The sequence below is a fragment of the Sminthopsis crassicaudata genome, chromosome 2 (genome assembly GCF_048593235.1).
Source record: "Sminthopsis crassicaudata isolate SCR6 chromosome 2, ASM4859323v1, whole genome shotgun sequence".
NCBI classification, from domain to species: domain Eukaryota; kingdom Metazoa; phylum Chordata; class Mammalia; order Dasyuromorphia; family Dasyuridae; genus Sminthopsis; species Sminthopsis crassicaudata.
In genome coordinates, this window is record NC_133618.1 from 662,619,089 (window position 1) to 662,640,290 (window position 21,202).

Below are 21,202 nucleotides of genomic sequence, written 5' to 3' on the forward strand. Positions count from 1 at the left end.
TCCCATAAAAGAATAAAGAACACACATTGAGGACCATAAAAGCTGTAGCTGGGAAAAGCCATATGGACAACTAGATTATTGTTACAATATGCTCTAGCATTTTATTTGCTATTATTTTGAGCACTGTTAAGAAATGCTTCTATTATTCGTATTTGTTTTATAAGCAGACTTTTTAAAAGAGATATCATCTATCAATGGTAACTAGCCATACTAAACAATAACAGGCCTCAACCTATACCTGTTTTCTGAATGCATGGCTCTTACTGAACTTTTTTCATTAATTCCCAGAAAAATCAATCTCTATCTCTCTCTCTCTCTCTCTCTCTCTCTCTCTCTCTCTCTCTCTCTCTCTCTCTCTCTCTCTCTCTCTCTCTCTCTCTTTAGCTTCTGGCTAAGATAAACCAATGGCATTGCCTGATGGTCAGTTAGATTCTGATCCCTTCCCATCTCTATCCAAAAAAATATTCAGAAACTATTCCATTCACCTTTTTCTAGAGATGTGTTCATTTTGTGATTAATCAAGATTTTATGGCAAGCTGGAACTCCCCCTGTTTCATAGGGCACATGATTGCAGGAACAATCTGGGTGAAATGTACATTTATGGACCAGCTGGTTCATGTATGTGTGGGAGCAGACAGATGCTGCCATGGAGGGCCTCTCTCTCTAACTTGTATTTGCCAAGAAAAGCAAAATTTCTAGCCAAATACACACAATAAGACAATGTTGGATTCTGTCCATCTAGATTCTGGACATAGCATAGGATAGGAAAGAAGGGGCCAAACTTGGAGTCACAGGATCTGGGGGCAAATTTCCATTGTCACTTCCCACATGCATGACTTTGTAGACCTCATTTTCCTCTATAAAAGGAGGAGATAGGTCTAGATAAGGCAGTGTGGTATAGAATGTAGAATCCTGGACTTGAAGTCAGGAAGTTATCTCACTGTAGCCTCTTAGTTTGGGTAAGCCACTTCTCCCTGTGCCTTAGTTTCCTCACCTATCAAATGAAGGGATTGGATTTTCTAGTCTCTTAAGTCTCAATCAGATATAGATCTATGATCCTCTGTCCTCTGTGTTCTCTTCTAGCAATAAATTTATAAGTCTAGGAGTAAAATTAATAGGATTAATTTTAAGAGGACCAGTCAATTAACATTTGACCTTTGTATTGAGATAAATTTGGATCAAAAAAATCAAAAATTGATCAATGGCACAAGCAGTAAGAAAGAAAGGCATAAATAATGAAGAAGTCAATAACTCCAGCCTCCTCATTCACTAGTCTTACTTCTAGAGTTGGTTTTACATGATAGAACTGATTGATCAGTCCCTTTTCCTAATTTTCCTTTGAGTAGTAAAATTGAAGTAAGCTTTGGGGGTCTCTTATACAAGAGACATGCATGCATCTAGGTAGGAAAAAGGCAAAATATATTCATGGTGCTAGAAGGAAATTTCAGGAATTGGGAAACACTAACAAATGGTAACAGTTCTTATGTAGAAAGTGGTTGGTGTGGCACTGGAACTAGGTTTAGAATAGACTTACCACATAACATTGCAGAATTAATCAATATATTTATTAAGGCTCTACTATGTGGCAAGCACCACATTAGGATGTGGATATATCCACATCTGGGGACAGAAAACAAAAGAAAAACAGTTCACATGCTCAAAGAGCTTATATTCTATTACATATAGTTATATGAAAAATATTTACCAATCTACTGATGTCTTAGTGGGCCATAAACTCCATGAGGGCAGGAACGGTTACTTATTTAAATTATATCTCAGGTAGTGATCCTGTTGAGAGAAGACAAGGTACCACAAGGAGAAAAGTTATATGAAGGGAAGGAAAAAGAGAAAGGAAAGATAAGAGTATCAATGAAACGACTAAAAATATATAGAAAAGAAGGAACTTTGGAAGAGATAAAGGTAGTTTTGTTACCATCAAGTTAAGTTTAATAAATGCTTTTAAACTATATAAAATGTTCATAGTTTAACATGTAAAAGTCTTTTGTATTCCTTTTCAATTAAATATTTCTATTTATTGATGTTTAAATTCATAATAAAAATGACTATATAATTAAAAATATGCTGTTCATCTTTCCTTGTATTTAATAGTGTTCTGTACATAAAAACATTTGTTGCTGCTGTTGTCTCCTCATAGCCCAGTGTTTTTCCTCATCACAACAGGCAATCTTCCTTGTAATAGCATTTTTCACTACAATGTCTGAATATAAAACCAGGCTTTATTCCTTCAATCATTTATCTTGAAAAAAAAAAAAAGCACTTGGCCTAAGGACAAGTGCTCTGGATAAACAAACTTGGATTTAAATATCCAGGTCTCCATTCCTTGTTTGTCCTAGGAAGTACTGCTGAGTGGGGTATTCTTTGTCTAGTGGCCACATCAGACATGTGCTCAAAATATTCCACTGAACTAATCAGGGATCATGATTCCAGGTTAAAGCCAAGCCCCTGCTTTGTTGTTTCTTATGTAAAATCATGCTCAGGGGGAAAAAAAATCTGTGCAACATGGATAGAAGATTACATCTCCTTAGCTGGGTGTACTGATTACAATACTAAAGGTTCTTAGGAAATTGTTGTCTGTGAATAAAGGGGGTCTCAACAAGACAATGAAGAATCCCACAATTAGGCCATATTCAGAATATTATATATAATTCCCATCACCAATTTTAAGGGCACTGAAAAAACTAGAGAGAATTCAGGGAGTGATGACTTGGAAGGATGAATCTTGAGAGAAATGGGCTGTTTGTTTAGCCTAAAAGAAATTAGGCTTAGGTAGGGAAACATGATAGCTATCTGGTGCTTGGTGGGGGGGGGGGGGGAGTAGTGGCCCTAATCCCTGCCTGGAGCTCCAGAGGACAGAAGTATACAAATGTATGGAAATTTCTGGAAGTCAGATTTGGCAGCGAAAGAACTCTTTAGAGGTTGAGCTGTCCAACAGCAGAAAGTGCTGTTTCAGCAACTAGGGAGCTCCCATTACTGGGATATTGAAGCAGACACAGGACCAAATTATCAAGGGCTAGATTGTCAATGTCAGGGTACCTTCATTCAGTGGAAAGCTGGATGCTATGACCTCTAAGGAACTATCCAACTCAGATTTATGATCTCACTCTCAAAGATTCTTTTTATTGCAATAACAATCCGGCATGATTTACACCCAAGATCTTTAGAGTAAGGTGTTTCTTCCTCTTTTTTTTCTGATTAATAAGGCCTCTAAGTTCAATCAATATAGAAAGTCTTTTTATTGACAAAATAATTTGCAAGGAAAATACTGTCTCCATTGAAATTAAATGGACCACATGTTTAAGAAGCATTAAGAGGTACCTCTGGTGCCTTTATCCAAAATAATGAAAACCAGGCAAAACAGATGATTGTCTAAAATGAGAATGTAAAATTATCCTTGGGTGTTAATTACTGCCATCTTCTTCCTTGCCAGGATTTTCTCTGAGCTCTTAAAAGAAAGTCAGATTTTTTTTTTTAATTTCAATTTCCCCCCTTCCAATCCACAGGATGAAAATGCTAATGAATAGAATAAAAAAAAAAAAAAAATCCCTGCAGCAAGAGGAAGCAAGAGTGCTGGTTTTTGAATGTTATATGTTCAATTTATTTTAAATTTTAAAAAGAAAATGCAAGCTGTAGGGGATACACCAATTTATATTCAAACGTATACTGCTGTCCTATACAAGTGGAAGTGATCATTGAATTTAATATTTGTTACATTAAGAATGTTTTGGGTTTTTTTTTTTTTTTTTTTTTGGTTAAACGTGCAATTCTTTAATACATATTTCCACAAATATCATGCAGCACATGATGGAAAAAGGGAAAAGAAAACAAGATGCAAGCAAATAACAACAGAAAGAGTGAAAATACTATGTTGTGATCCAACTCAGACCCATAATCCTCTCTCTGGGTATAGATGGCTCTCTTCATCACAAGATCATTGGAACTGCCCTGAATTATCCCATTGTTGAAAAGAACCACCTTCATCAGAACTGATGATTGTATAATCTTGTTGCTATGTCCAATGATGGGGTTCTACTTGTTTCACTTACAATCAGTTCATGTAATTCTCTCCAGGCCCCTCTGAAATCATCCTGCTGATCATCAGAGTGTTTAAAAAAAAAAAAGATGGAATACAAGGGTGAGAGAGGACTGTTTGCTGATTGTAAAAGTGGCCTAGAAATCAAAAGCCTTTCCAATTTGAATTATGATTGCTAAGAGATCTCTGGGCCTCATCTCTTAAGAGTCTGACCTATAAAGTGTGGGGCTTAAACTAGATGGCTCAAAAGTCCATTTCGAGCTCAAAATCCCTGAATTAATGAAAAGAGAAAGATCTATATGATCCCTGACTCAGAGGAATCAAGCGTTGCTGATATGGAAGTTGGGTGCTAACAAAATTAACATTCTGGCTTTTAATTTTTTTTTAATTAAAAGTTAATTCTAATGTATTTTGTTTACTGCAAAGACAATTAGGGAGAGGTTAATGACGCTGGAGTTGTGAGCAATTAAGGATGAAGGTTAACCCGGGAGGTCTGTCTTAATGGTTGACAGTTGTAATCTACCAAGATGGAACCAGCTGATACGTGGTTAATGATATCTCGGGAGCTGGGAGATGAAAGCATTCCTTGGATCCCTGGGTTAGAGAGCCAAGCCTTGACACTGACCCCGATTGTTAAGTGATCCGTGGAAATCGAGCTGAAATGGTCTTTAAGAAAACTGAGTCAGAACTGCGGAAAACCCCACAGGCTCAAAGAAACAGCTCTGTCCTAGGAGGCTCCAGAACGAGGCTAGGGGACTCACCCCATTAGCCCCCACCCCCACCCCGGTTAGAGAGTCTCCCTTTTCAACTTCTCCTTCCCAAGTCTCTTCTCCCTCTTCGTCCACTACTTCTTCCCCGCCCCCAACACTCTTCCCTCCCCGCCGACCTCCCCCCATCCCTAGCCATCCCACCCGAGAGTTAAGTCCCCAAGCTTGGGCGGGTTCTCCGGCAGGTGGGCCAACAGCAGTCAGGACCCCCCGGTCCAGCTGGAAGGCTGGCACGTTTCGGTGCCCACTAAGCTCTCTCCGGGAAGGAGGCGGCCGCGGCCCTTCCCGGGCTCACGTGATCGTGCCAGTGGCCGTGCCCGCGGTGGCGGCTCCGGCCCCTCGGCCGCGGCGGCTCCCCGGGAGGTGGGGGTGCGCGCACCGGGGAAAGGGGAGGAGGGGCCCGCACGGGGAGGGGGAGGGACCAGGGGCGGGGCCTGAAGGGGCGGGGGAGGGAGGGGCCCCGGGCGACAGCTTTGGATACCGCCTACAAAGCCAGTGCAGCTGCCCGCGTAGCCGGCCCCGGGGGCAGCCGGGGCGGTCCCACTTGGGAGCGCATCCCGCATCCTTCCTCCCGCATCCGGCACCCCGCAGGCGCTCAGGTGCGAGCCCTGACTGTAGCCAGGTGAGCGCGCCGCGGGCCCAGAAGGCACGGGGAGGGGAGCTTGGGCTCGCACCCCCGCGGTGGGGGAGGCTAGGGTTCCAGGTTACGCGAACCTTCTGCCCCAGGTGTCCTTGGCAGCGTGGCCCCAGGCGGAGCGAACGAGTCTCCGGGAAGCTTGGGAGCTCCCAAGGGAGCGGAGGAGAGTCGGGCAGAGGGACGAGGGCGCTCCTCAGCCTTCTTAAACCCCTGGGGACACAAAACTCCGGGGAAACGTGCCCCGCGGGGCTCCGCTGGGAACTCCGCCTTCCACACCGGGACAGAGGCGGGGCGGGGCGGGGGGGAGGGGGGGGAGGCTGGGGCTTTGCTCTGACCTTCCCGGTAAGTGGATGCGCGCCTCTGAATGGGGAGGCACCCTCTCGGCTCACCCCGGGAAGAGGCTAAAGTAACGGACAATCTGCCGTCCCTCAGGAGCACATCGGAGCCGGTGTTCCAGGCTCCGGGACCGCCAACCTTAGTCCACGCGTTTTATTTTGTCACAGAGGATTGCAGCAAAGGGTCCGAGGGTCCCATCCACACCCCCCGTCCTAGGATACAGTGTTTCTGTCTGCTCTGCTCCAGCAACCAGCCCCCCCCGCCCCGCACCACCCCCACAAGAAAGCTGCCTCGCGTCTCCTTCATTTGTTAGTTTTGAAAACAGCCGGCTGTAAAAGCTTTAAGCTCAGGAAAGACTTTGTTCCCTACTTTGGGGACTTAGAGTGAGAATGAAGACTAAGGTTTCAGGGCTTACAAAAAGAAAAAAGAAAAAAGTTTGCAAACTCACTAGTTATAAATTGAAGCCATCCTTGCCTCTGAGCACGTTCCTCTCCAAGTTTATGACTGAATATTTAAACTTGAAAGCCCTACGGCAAATAGGACTTATCTGTCTGTGACATGAGTTAGTGGCAGAGGAACAGGGTGACCGGTGACCTTGGAGACCAGCACCGAGAAGAGGGTGATGATCTCTTTCTTCTTAAAGATTTCTCCAGCATAAACACACACTGTATATGCAGCAAGAAAGATTTGACTCACCTGTAGAAAAATGGGAGTCCTCTGGGTGTGATTTGAGAGCTAGGACTGTTTTGGCTTTTGAAACCTTTGTGCTGCAGGTTGTGAGTGACTTTTCTCCTGTTTACTTAATTGTTTTCCTGCCTGGTAACTTCCTTTAGGTCTGATCTGCTTTGTTCTTTGACTTTAGATTGCTTTGGATGCCTAACTTTATTCATTTCTGGTTATTATATCAGTGTCTTTGAATCAGTGAAATTGCTTGTGTTTACATCAATGGGTCTCATCTTTCCCTGTTTCCCCAGTGGAGGGTAACCTCCGGGATGATTTGGGCGGTTAATGTCTTTCATACTGTGTTCCAAGCACCGTACCACCAGCAGTAGCAGTAGAAATAGTATTGTACTGGTGGTGATGGCTAGTGGTAATAGTAGAAGCAGTAGTAATACTTATATAGTAATATTAAGTATATAAGTAAAGTATTAAGTATATAAATAAAACTTATATAGAGACTGTGCTGAGCTTTCTACAAGTATTATCACATTTAAATTTCACAAGAACCCCAAAAGGTAGGTGGTATTATCTCCATTTTACAATTGAAGAAACCAAGACAAACATATTAAGGGACTTAGTAAAGGTCACAGTGACTGTCTTCTATCTCATATAAATATATATATATATACATATATATGTATATATATATATACACATATATGTATATATATATATGTACATATGTATGTATGTATATATATATGTATATATATGTATGTATATGTATATGTGTGTATATATATGTGTGTGAATATATGTATATATATATACATATATATATATATATTAAACATTTGTAGCATTAAATTGAAATTAATGTAAACTTAGTAAAGGTCACAGTGACTGTCTTCTGTCTAATATATATATATATGTATATGTGTGTATGTATATATGTATATATACATATATATTAATAAACATTTGTAGCATTAAATTGAAATTAATGTAAACTTTAAGTTCTCTGGTAAAGAATTTTACAATTACCAGTGATGTAAAAAAAAAATGCTTCATCGAGGAATAGAAGAACCCTTTCAAATTGCTGAAATTTGGAGTCAGAGATCATGATTTAGAATCTCATCTCATATAGTGCTGTGTGAGCCTGGGCTAGTCACTTCAGTTTCTTTGTCTGTAAAAAGTCAGGAAATGGAGTTCCAACAGCCTCCTTGGAGAGTGAGAATCAGATGACATTTTTTAGACAAAGAAATTAAATCCATTTCAAGTCATATAAGAAATGCTCTAGATCATTATTGATCAGGAAAATGAATACTAAGACAACTCTTGAGCTATTACTACATATCTCTTAGATTAGCTAAAATGACAGGAAAAGATAATGATAAATATTGGGGGGGAATGTGGGAAAATTGGGACATTAAAAATTGTTAATGGAGTTGTAAAATGATCCAACCATTCTGGAGAGCAATTTGATGCCCAAAGGGCTATCAAACTGTGTATACTCTTTGATCTAGCAGTGTCTCTACTGGGTCTATATACCAAAGAGATAATCAAAACTGGAATAGGATCCACATGTGCAAAAAATGTTTGTGGCAGCCCTTTTCTTAGTGGTAAGAAATGGGAAACGGAGTGGATGTCCAGCAGTTGGGGAATGGCTGAATAAGTCATGATATATGGATGGTGTGGAATATTATTGTTCTGTAAGAAACAATCAGCAGGATGATTTCAGAGAGTCCCGGAGAGACATGATCTGATGCTGAGTGAAATGAGCAGGACCAGCAGCAATAAGATTATATAATGATCAATTCTGATGGAGATGGCTCTTTTCAACAAGTGAGGTGATTCAGGTCTTGTGATGAAGAGAGCCATCTACACCCAAAGAGAGGCCTGTGGGGACTGAGTGTGGATCACAATATAATTTTTTCAACTTCTTTGTTGTGGTTTGTTGCTTTTTAAATTTCTCTTTTTTCTTTTTGATCTGATTTTTCTTGTGCAATATGATAAATGTGGAAATATGTACAGAAGAACTGCACATGTTTAACATATATTGGATCATTTGCTGTCTAGGAAGAAGGGTAGGGGGAATAGAGAAAGAAAAATTTGGAATACAAGATTTTGCAAGGGTGAATGTTGAAAATGATCCGTCCATGTATTTTGAAAATAAAAGGCTTTTTTTAAAGGTTATAAATAATAATTAAAAAAAAGAAAGTCCAATGACATAAAGAAGGTGTAAGATGTGTCTTGTGAGGTTATGACCAGGCATGACATGAAGAAGTAGCTGGATTACCTTTGATGAAAGTAGGGAGAAGATCACACTATCTAGTCAGGAGTGGGGAGGGGAAACCGAGTAAGATACAGGTCCACTGAGGGGAGGCAAATTCTCTTCTTCCCAAAGAGAATTTTGGCCTAAATTAATATCTGTTACTTCTTAAATATCTCTGTTTTAAGGCACTTGAGGTTCAGAATAAAAACTTTTCCTAATTGCAATCTAGGGAGAAGGTAGCCTTTACTTAATACACTAGCCACCTTTGCCCATTTCCCACCAAATACTGGCATTAAAAAGGACCTATATGAATTTCCAGTAAATCTCTTTATCAAAGAAAGTAGCAAACAGAAATTGGAGAAGTTTTGCAGAATAGAGAATACATAGCATTGAAATGTAAATGAACTGTTCTACTGGGATCAAGATAAAATCTCTGCTCAAATCTGGAGAAAGGAAACAATTTGACTCTGGAGTCCATTCTAAGCTGTCCCTAGACTTGCTAGGAAGTTAAAGAGTATTCTTCTCCCCATCCCACTGCTCTGGAAGCTCCTATTAGCCATTCAAAAATCCATATTTTACCTCCCTCAAGCTACTTTTCTCTGACCCTTTCTCCAAATGGTTCCAACAAACTTCCTTACAAGGTATTCAGTGTCAGGGTTCTCTCTCGTCCCTCAATGTTGCTCAATCTAGGTCATAAGTCTGATCCTCAGAATAAACTGATGAATAATAAAATGAGCAGAACCAGGAGAATAATTTATACAATAATAACAGCACTCTGAAAACAAGCAATTTTGAAAACTACAAAACTATGATCAAAACAATGACCATTCATAACTTCAGAGGACCAATGATAAAACATGCTATCCATTTCAGATGGAGGGTGCAGAATAAGACAAGCATGTACGTGTCAGCTTAGATGATACTATTCAATAAACATTAAGCAGCTAAAGCAGCTACTATGTTCCAGGCACTGTGCTAAACATTGGTGATGCCAAAAAAAATGGCAAAAGATAACCTGTCCTCAAACAGCTTATGGTCTAATGATACAATAAACAAACATGGATAGACTAGTTATATATAGGGATAAATAGGAAATAACAGAGGGAACACTGGAATCAAGAGGAATCAGTAAAGGGTTCCTGTAAAAGATAGAATTTTATTTGGGATTTAAGGGAAGCCGGTAGGTAGTGATGAGGAGTGAAAGCATCCCAAGCTAGAAAACGACCAGAGAAAATGCTCAGAATCAAGAGATGGAGTGCCCTGGTTAGGGACCATTATCACTAGATTAGAGAGTGTATGTTGGGAAATAAGGTTTAGAAGACTGGAAAAGTGGGAAAGGGCTAAGTTACGTAGGGCTTTGAAGCTCAAAAATGTATTTGACAGAAGGTGATTAGGTGCCACTAGAGTTTGAGTCAGTGTGAGGATCCATGACATGTTCAGATCTTTGCTTCAGGAAAAGCACTTTTTTAGCTGAATGAAGGATGGATTGGAGAGGGAAAACTCAAGGCAGGCAGACCCAAGAGAAGCCATTTCAATAATTCAGGTGGGAGGTAATGAGGGTTTTCACTAAAGTGTAAGCTGTGTCAGAGAGGAGAAGGGGTGTATCAGGGAGATGATACAAACACGATAGGCTTTGACAACAGATTGGATACATTGGGATGAGAAATTGTGAGAACTATACTATGATATTGTGGTACTGGAGAATGGTGTTGCCCTCTAGACTGTAATGGAGAAGTCACGGGATTATGAGTTTTACCTGTTTCACTTTGTTATAAGAAACCTCTCACCAAGTAGGAATGAGCTGTGAGTATGTGTAAAGTCCAAACAAAACACATCCATAAAAATGAAAGTGATTCCCCACCCCCAAAATCCCAGCAAATCCATCTCCACCTTGGCGGGGAACAGGATTATATAAAAGGATCAACAGTATTTTAGCAGCTATTGCTATTTTAGAATGGCCATGTTCCAAATGATTATGCACATAACAGATGATCACCTTATTGGCTCTCTGCAGCCATACAAGGGCAAAGGAAAAAAGGCCTTGTGAATTTCTACAATTAGGAAAAGTTTGTCCAGTTTTTGTCAAGTTCACAAAACAACAACCAGATCTTTGAATTGGATCCAGCAGAAGATGAGCCTTCCCCCTGTGTCACAGAAAGGGCTGGGCTGAGAGATATTGGCTGTTTTCCAACAGCAGCATTCTCCAAGCCCTGATGCTCTGAGTCTGTGCAGGAGACAGCTCCTGAAACTGGGAAAAGGAACCCGGAGTTCATTATGCACCATTGCTCCCAGAGACAATATAATTTCAAGACTTTTGTTATTGTCATTGATCAAGAAATTTCATAACTGAGTTTTTGATTTTGTAAAAATAAATGATTTTGAAATCTTGAAATTTTGAAAATTTGAAAACTGGGAAAAGGAACCCAGACTTCATTATGCACCACTGCTCCCAAACAGTGCCAATATAATTTTAAGACTTTCATTATTATCATTGATGAAGAAATTTTAAAACTGAGTTTTTGATTTTGTAAAAATAAATGATTTTGAAATCTCCTTTTGAAAAAATGAAAATTTACACCTGAATATATGAGTAGTTTAGCTGCTAAATTAAAACAAGTTGGCCTTCTAGTCCAACTTATACCCCAAATTAAATTTTTTTATTAAATTCCCAATAAAAGACGTCATTCAAACTTTGATTTAACACCTCCAAAAGCCAATTAGAGTTGAGTCTAAATGCCATCTCTGACACTTAGAAATTGTAGGACTCTGGGGAAGTCACATTATTGTTCTGAACTCAGTTTCTTCATCTGGAAAAAGATGATAGAGGTACTCATAGTACCTTTTTCATGAGCTTGTTGCAAGACTCCCTGAGATTGTTTTTGCAGGCATGTGCTTGTGTACATGTGTATATGCAGGGGAGTGAGCACATTTTCATTATTTTTATCTTTCCTCTCTTTAAGAAATTGATCCCTAAGTACATCCCCCACAAATTTTTGAACAGCCAATCTTCCTTGTTTTACCTTCAGTGACAGATTTTCTCTTGCAGGAAGTTAAGCTCTGAATAGAGTGCAAACAGGGATTCTGTGATCTTTGGAAAGCTTAGTACTAAATCAGATGGAAAGGTCCCATGGTTCTTAAGGTACAACAGCAAAACAGATGGTTAATGACTCTTCTTTCATGTAATTTCCACCAATAAAATCGTATCTTTTTATGACTTTGAACCTTCAGACAGGGTCAAGGACTTTGGTGGAAAGATGTTCCCTTCCTGGGTCTCTAGAAGCTAGAGTTGGAGCCCCTATAGGAGCATATTTAAGCTTCATCTCCACAGGGCTGTTTCCCCGGAGTGTGGCTAAGGACAGGGGCTTAGCTACTCCCAGCCACTTGGGTTCAGGGTCCTGGGCTATCGCCACCAGGATGCATGGGAAGATGGTGGTTAAGGTGGTTGTGATGGTTGGACCTGTCTGGCACGGGCTGCCTTCTGTCTCTTCCTCCAAGAGCCTTTTTGCTTCAACTAGGCTGTTTTATCTACCCTGGGTGTGACAGTTAGTTGACAGTTGGTGAGGGTGGCTGGCCTCCTCTAAACCAAAGTTGGTTCATTAATTAATGGCAGTGTAGCCTGGGCTGATAGCAGGTCCAGTGATCTGGGGTCAGGAGGGAGAGCCCTGTCACTCCCAAACTAACTGGGCTTATTTTTCAGATGGTTTCTTAAGTTCATTCAAACTCTAAATCAAAGGTCCTGTGAAAAACAATTTGAAATGAAAAGACAAAAAACTGCTGGGGATAATTATCCAAATGTTCATTATTTACTCTTTGACTATAGAGACATTCATTCTATAAATCTCTATTAAGTGTCTGCTTTATGCACAGTACTGGTTACTTGTTATATATAGATATCTAGGACTCAAGTGTAGTTCTCAAAAAACTTTTCATATAAAGACTGGAAAGAATAGAAATAAGCAGAGAAAGAGGAGGAGGAGGAAGAGAAGGAGGAGGAAAAGGAGGAAGAAGAGGAGGAGGAGGAAGAGAAGGAGGAGGAAAAGGAGGAAGAAGAGGAGGAGGAGGAAGAAGGAAGAGGAGGAGGAGGAAGAAGGAAGAGGAGGAGGAGGAAGAAGGAAGAGGAGGAGGAGGAAGAAGAAAGAGGAGGAGGAGGGGGAGAGGAGGGGGAGAGGGAGGGAGAGGGGGAGGGGGAGGAGGAGAAGAAGAAGAAATGTTTTCTAGGGATTTGAGTTTTACAAAGAACTTTATATATGCAAACTCTTCTTAGCTTTATGGCGACTCTGGGAGATAGGAGCTATTATTCACATTCACAGATGAGGAAATTTGAAGCATAGAATGTTGAGTGATTTGTCTTTAATCACACAAAAAGTGTCTGAAGCAAGATTTAAACTCACGTCTTCTGGACTCCCAAGTCTAATATTCTAGGTGCTATAATATCTAGGACCTAGATTCTAGGATAAGAAAAATTGCTTTTAGAAAGTTAAGGAGCAGAAAAGAGTTTGATATGAAGACTTCATGGAAGAAGTGATGTCCGAATTGGACCTTAAAAGAAAGAAGGGACTTGGATACATGATGGCTGTTGGTTGGATGGGAGATAGAGGCTAGAGTTCATTCCAGGCATCAAGAATGGTTTCAAAGCAAAAAGATGAAAGCAAGTGAGTATGAGAAGTAAAGGAACAGAAAGAAATCTTATTTGTGTGGGATGAAGGGTAGATGAAAGAGTTAAAACTTACAAGTCTGAATGGACCCAGACTACAGATTTGATACATCAAACTTGACCACTTAAAACTTTAGGTTAGCATTCCACCACCCACCACCGAACATATTTATTTCATCTCACCTATAGAAACAAATTTGTTTTGCAAACATAACCAAAAATTGCTTAATCCAGCTCCAATAATATGGAAGACTCCAACCTCTTTTCCTCAGTTTCCACATCTATAAAATTAGGCTATGAATAATTATAATGTCTATTTTTTAAGGTGGCTGTGAGGCTTAAATGAGATCAAATATGAGAGGCAATGTGATATAATAAACAGTGTTCAGGACATTGAATCAGGAGAAACTTAGATTCAAATCTCATCTCTGATACTTACCAACTGTGTAAGCCTGGGCAAGTCACTCACATACTGAGCCTCCTCATCTATATTATGTATCTGTATTATTCTACAAATGTCACAATTGTAGAAATCCTTACAATATCCAGGAAAACCATCTATCACTTTTTTTTCTGAAATCTAGGATTTTTCTCCCATTTCGTAAGTTACAAGATCCAAATGTAATTTTGGCTCTATCATTGTGCCTTTAAAATAAATGAATGAAAAGGCATTTATTAAGCACTTATTATATGTAAAGACTTGGTTACTTTGAGACTGGGATGACTACATGGCTACTAAGTACTGAAGACTGTCCCTACTCTTAAGAAGCTCTCATTCTAATTGGGGTTGACAACACATGGAAAAGATTTCAGGAGCAAATCTTATAGTGAGATCCTATGGTCTTTTGCAGAAGCAAAACTTATAGAAATACTGAATGCTGTTTTTAATGTAATTTCAGTTGATTCAACTTTCTGATATGCTTTCCGATGTTCAATCATGCCAAATTTCTCTGTCTTTGATGGCATGCTTTTCTGAGTTTTCAGGAAGTTCAGGTCACCTCTTCCCAGGAATTGCTTCCCTTGCTGTAGTTGCTGTATTCCCAGGGAGAAAGGGGAATACTGTTATTCTAGGAGTGTTCAGGCTCAAGGTCCTGAGCTGTGTCCACTATTGAGAGGTTGTGATCAGTGAAAGGGGTGACGGTTTGATTTAGCTAGCACATACTATCTCCCATTTCTCCCTTAGGATGTCTTCCTGCTTGACCCAGGCTGGCTTACCTTCTCTGTGGGTGACAATTGGTTAGCACTTAGTGGGTATGGCTAGCCTCTTTTTCATGGGGATTTCTCCTCTTGTTGATGGAGTTGGAGCAGGATTATAAATAGAATGGAGTAGCTATTCCTAGGGCTCTTGGACTCTTGAGTCCTAATCTGTCTCTATTATGGAGAAGTCACTTAACCTCTCCTGGCTCAGTTTACTCTCTTGTTAGGAAGGGATTAGACAAGATGACCTTTTACACCTCTAGGTTTATGACCATATCACCTATGATCCTTTGTATAAAATAGCACTATGGATTAGAAGAAAGAGTATCATTATTAAAAATATTTTGAGTAGACATGGAGGGGGGGGAATTGCTCACCCTTTCCAGAGTTAGTAACTCTCAAGAACCTGTGGATAGGTAGACACAGTGGGATGAGCCCCACTTAATAGAATAGATGATTTTAGTCAAAAAAGATTATATAATGAGTATCTGTGACTATCATGACACTACAGAAAATTCCTGACTCTGTGCAAACATACAAATCCATCAAAACAATCTTTGTTAAGTTGAAGGTGTAATTCTTAGAAGTTGCCCCCAGGCTAGAAGGATTCCTTTGAAAGATGTTGAATTTAGTTGCCTCTCCTAGCTTCAGAGGGGGCCTCCCTTGTTCTAAAGCCATGTAGTTATCCCAGACTCAAAGTAACCAAGATAAGAAATATGGAAAGAGAGAAGTGCCCCTTGCCAGATTAGGAGTCAGACAATGAAAGGACAGAGAAAGCAAGTCTAGCAGCTGCCTGTCCCTACATCATTTCCACTAGTTCTGGTTCTGTAATGTTCTTCTTTTTTGTTTTAATTCAGGATCATAGTTCATAGAGTGATAAGGGACTTTAGAGATCCTCTAATTCAACACTCCCCATTGTACAAAGAAGGAAACTGAGGCCCAGGGAATATTTAGTCACTTGCCCAAACTCACTCAGGTAGCCAAATAGCAGAATGAAGATTCAAACTCAGATGCCATGATTCAAAGTTGAGCACATCTTCCACTATACCATGTTCCCCTCCTAATTCAAGTCTTTTCATGTTATAGAGGAAGTAATTGAGGTCCAGAAACTATTAAAAGTCTTACCTAAAAGCATACAGTTGGGAAGCATTGGAGGTCATATTTGAACCCAGATCCCTTGGCTTCAAAGCTGGTGCTCTTCCTAGGTTACCATGTTATTTATATTGGTCCTTGTTTTCTCTACAGCCAGCTCCTAAAGCCCATTCTCCACTCCCTTCTCCCATAATCCCCCAAAAGAGTTGAAGGCAAGACCCCAACTTCTAGTCAATATGAATTAACTGAGTAGCTGACATTCATACAGTATTTTGAGTTATAAAAAACACTTCTGTCAGCTAACTCTTACCGCAGCCCTGTTAGATAAGCAATTGTTGTGAATATTATTATTCTATTTTTATAGATATAGAAATTGAGGCTCAAGCAGTTTCTTCATTATTGTTCAGCTAATAGTTATCTAAGGAGGAATTTTAATCTATATCTCCACATCCAAGTCTTAGTATTCTCTCAATTATACTAACTGATAAGAGAGCTATTGAAGTAGCTTTGAATATTTTGAGATAGAAGGGGTCCTTTCCTAAAGAGAGAAGGCAATTTTGAATCAGAGGAGAAACCCTATACCTACTTTCTCAGACTGTTCATGATTCCCTACTACTCCTTTGCCCTGCAATATTCTGACATTAGTTTAATTCGTGAAATAGAGTTATTCTAAATTGCTATGTAGATTCTCAAGCAGGAAGCTTCCTAATGCAAGATTACATTCATAAGTTTATAGTTTTAGAGCTGGGAAGCAAGGATTTTCCAGGTCTGATTTATGTATTTTTGGTAGTCTTTTCTCTTCTCTTTATTATTGTACATCCATCTTTTTGTAGCTTTTTATTTTCAAAATATTATATGCAAAGCTAGCTTTCAACACTGATCCTTTCAAAACCTTGTGTTCCAATTTTTCTCCTTCCTTTCCCCCATCCTCTCCCCTAGATAGCCATCAATCCAATATATGTTAAGCATGTATAATTCTTTTATACATATTTCCACATTTATCATGCTGTACAAGGAAAAAAACACATCAAAAAGAAAAAAAAAGATAATGGAAACAAAAAGCAAGTAAACAAAAATAAAAAGGTGAAAATACTATGTTGTGATCCACATTAAGTCGTTACAGTCCTCTCTCTGGGTACAGAAGGTTCTTTCTATCATAAGACCACTAGAAGCATCCTGAATCACCTAGCTGTTGAAAAGAGCCACATCCAAAGAACTGATCATTGTATAATCTTGCTGTTGTTGTGTAGAATGTTCTCTTGGTTCTACTCACTTCATTTAACATCAGTTTTTGTAATTCTCTCCAGGCCTTTCTGAAATCATCCTGCTGATTGTTTCTTATAGAACCATAATATTCTATAACTTTCATATACCCTAACTCATTCAGCCATTCCCCAACTTAAGACTCAGTTTCCATGTCCTTGCCTCTACAAAATGGGCTGCCACAAACATTTTTGCACATGTAAGATCTCTTTGGGATGCAGGATCAGTAGAGATAGACACTATTGAATCAAAGGGTATGCACAGTTTGACAGCCCTTTGAGCATAGTTCCAAATTGCTCTGCAGAATGCTTGGACTGTTGCAGTCCTGCAGATATGAGGGGATAGGGACCTGAACCAGGATAGGGTTGGATCAGTTCACAACTCCACCAGTAATATATTAATGTTCCAATTTTTCCACATTCCCTCCAACATTTATCATTATCTTTTCCTGTCACCTTAGCCAATCTAAGAGAAGTTTAGTGGTGCCAGATCTGCTTTATTATTGACTTGGCTTGGTTTTTTGCAACTCACTGTTTTTCACTTTTTAAAATAGGGGGTTGGAGGGAAGAATGGAGCTGGGAGAGGAGGAGATCCAGACCTGTGATTCCTTGGTCCTAAGTGAGGATATACTTGCTAATGCAGGTCAGCACCTTTTCTCCAATTTAGAGTCTTAGAAAGTTGCCAGGAACTCAAAGAGATTAAGTGGCTTGACCAGTCGTGGAGGCAGTATTTGAAAGAAGTGAGATTTGCATCCAAGTCTTCTTGACTCTAAGATAACTTCCCATCCACTGTCATGCTGCCTTTTGTCTTATACATGTTGGATTTTCAGTAGATATTTGTTTAATTAAATTCATGGATCCTAGATGGATCAAGAATGAGTAAGAACTTCAGCAACTTTATAATTCAATTTCCTCCTTTTATAAATGAGGAAACAGAGACCTAGACAAAGGACCAAATTCCCAATGTCATATATTTTGTCATTCTCTTAAAGTATTCATTGAATAGCTCTTTGTCCAATATCTGCTCTGTGCAAAGTGCAGTGATTACTCTGGGTTTTATTCACTTCAATGGCAAAGGCCAGCAGCATTTGGGGGGCAGGTATCTCTATGTTTTTCGAGGGTCAGGGAATATTTTCATTAAAAAAGAGAGATAATTCCAATTATTACAAGCATGGAAGAAAACACTGACTGCCTTATCTTGTTAGAATTTGAATTATTATAATTATTGTCATTCGTTTGGTATCCTACTTATAAAGCTGCCCTATCCCCTCCATCTCCACGAGGTAAAACTACATGAAGAAATTTGGCTTAAATGTAAAAACTGTCACTTTGATAACATGGAATGTTTTTTTTTTCTTTTTTTAAAGAGGCATCAAAACCACAGAATAGAAGACTATAAATGTAGAGATTCACTGCTTGCATTTTATAGCGTATCTGAACAGCCACAAATCAAAATTTGGTATTTTCCGAACACTACAGTTTACAATCTGGACCTGAACTGGCTGGGTCAAAATTGTCCCATATTACTGCAGTTGTATCTTTAAAGGTATTAAATACCTAGGAAGAAATGACTCGATATTATGAATTTATGGAACCATAGTGCACATTGCCTCGGGACAACTTTAGGGCCCCATTTTCCTGTCATCTGTGAAATAAATCGTATTTTTAGTGCCCAGTGGCAAATAGCTTTCTTGAGAGAAGGTTGTTTGGTCCAGTGCTTAGAAAGCAGAAATAAGAAGGAGGGTTGAGTTTCATATTCCTCTTCTATCCTCTGGAGCTTTGGCTGAACTCTTTGTCTCAGAATTATGGCATTGGAGCTGGAAGGGACTGAAGAAATCATTTGGCAGGTGAGGAACTGGGGCCCAGAGAGAGGAAATGTCTTCTCTAAGGTAGCCCAAAGGGTAAATATCAGAGGTAGGATTTGAACTCAGGATCTACTCCAGAAGGCATGTCTTTTTCACTGTCCATGATAGCCTTTTAAAGATGTAGCTCTTCCTTTTCTGAGTATCCAATAAGACCCTTGAAAAAATACTCAGAGTTTGGGGTTACAGTTGCTTCTTACAATTTTTGTAGGCAATGAAGCTGGAGCTAGCTAGCTCAAGGGAGATTCTGGGATCTTGAAGGAAGCAGAGACCAAGCTATGGAACTCCCAACTCTTCTGTCTCCTAAGGACCCATTCGGCCAAATTAAATGTAACTTGTCAGTACTTTGGTCAGAGGGATAATCCAAAGACCACCTGCTATGTCACCGAGAAGCTGCATTGTGTCTCTAGTGGGTGTGTCTGCATTGATGAAATCATTTATTCTTGAAATATTGACAAAAGAAGGAAGAAAGGGAGAGAGCAAGAAAGGACATCTTGAGATATTGACCTTGAAGTGGGAATTTTCCCAGAATAGATGAAAGGACTCCAGGAATTATCTAAATTTAGAGATAACTGCATGGTGCAGTGGCTAGAGCAGTGAAAATCAAAATAGGAAAAACTGAGTTAAAATCCTTCCTTAGACACAAAGTAACTGTGTGATCTTGAGCAAGTCAGTTAACCTCCATCAGAATCATTGCATGGACTCTTTTAGGACAGGAATGGAGCGTTGCCTTTTAAAATATATTCTTAGCACAGTGTCTGGTTCATAGCAAGCACCTAATAAATGCTCACTGACTGAGGGTTAGCTGACCCATCTATAAAATGAAGATAAAATGATCCCTTCACTCACAGATCTTTATGAAGGCTGAATAAGACTATGTCTAATTGTGCTTTCCAAACCTTAATTAGCTATACAGTCTATCCAGGGGTTCTCAAACTACGGCCTGTGGGCCAGATGCAGCCACTGAGGACGTTTATGCGGCCCACCGGGTTATGGCAAATGGGCTGAGGAGGGAGACAGAATGTGAGCTTTTGTTTTTACTATAGTCTGGCCCTCCAACAGTCTGAGGGACAGTGAACTGGCCCCCTATTTAAAAAGTTTGAGGACCACTGGACTATCCTCAAAGATTTAATGGCTTGAATTTTAGTACTCTACAACCTAGGACTTGGGACATCCTGAATAAATGCTAGCCCTTTTTGGAACCTGTATTTTGACCGCCATCTATCAGGAATGAGCCTATTCTATACTATTACATAGCTTTTGGTACTATTGTAGCAACTGTCTCAGGAGTTCACTATAAGCAGGGGATGCAGCTTGGTGTAGTACAATCAGAAAGAATTATGTTTAAGTCTAATCTTAGACACATCCTGGCTATGTGATCCTGGGTCAATCATTTCCTATTCAAATACTGTAGGCAACTCTCCCATACTTTAATTTGCAGATGTGCCCACATATCAACATATGTGAGAATTTCCCTCCTCTGGTTGTTCCTGGTACCTATGAAATCACAGGTCAATGCTACCAGGGACCTCCTTATTGTCAGATCATTCATTCACAATGTCTTTGATGCTGGCCAAAGAAGGACAAACAACAATTGTCAAAGGATTCCTAGATGTTATTTTTCCAAAGAAAATGATGATAAAGAAGAGGCTATTGCCCTAAATTTTGAAGACCACTGAGCCATCTTCTAATCTCCTCTTTTAGAATAAGAACTCCTAAGACAGGAACTACTTTATCTGTCCTTTGCATCTTCAGAAATGAGCAAAATGCTGGGCATAAGTCATTGTTTAGTGATTTTTTTCTGGAATGTCTAACTCTTCGTGACCCTATTTGGAGTTTTCTTGACAGAAATACTGGAGTAGTTTGCTATTTCCTTTCTGGATCATTTTAAAGGTAAACTGGGGCAAACAGGGTTAAATGACTTGCCCATGATCACATAGCTCATAAGTGTCTGAGGCTGGATTTGAACTCAGATCCACCTGTCTCTAGGCTTGTAATTCTCTCCACTTTTCACTTGACAAAAAGAGTGTTTAATAATTGCCTTTCATGCACTCCTCCAAACCAGATCTCAGAACTAATTAGTCCTTAATAATAATAACTGAAACCTCGATAAAGCTGGCAAAAGATTTTATGCACTGGATCTCACTGGGCCCTCACAACAACCCCATGAGGTAATTCCTACAGGTGTTCTTAGCTTCATTTTAAAGATAAGGAAATAGAGGTACAGAGAGATTTAAATGATTAGCCCAGAGCCATGCAGCTAGCAAGTGTCAGACACAGGATTTGAATCCAGGTCAAGTCTAACACACTATCATGCCATTATGACCTCTCCCACAACTTTTTATTTTCCCCATTGACTAATATAAGTTATTCTGTTCAAGTATGGCTAGGCTGCCTCAGGTAGGTGGC

General features: G+C 39.7%; 1 protein-coding gene across 1 annotated transcript in view; it reads left to right on the forward strand.

The window, feature by feature from the left end:
* Positions 1-5,316: 5,316 nt before the first annotated feature.
* Positions 5,317-21,202, forward strand: part of RHOBTB1 (Rho related BTB domain containing 1) — a 174,134-nt gene continuing 158,248 nt past the window's right edge. Inside the window, exon 1 of the mRNA XM_074297031.1 lies at positions 5,317-5,440. The gene's annotated coding sequence lies outside the window, so the exon portion shown is untranslated. The remainder of the gene's footprint in view (positions 5,441-21,202) is intronic.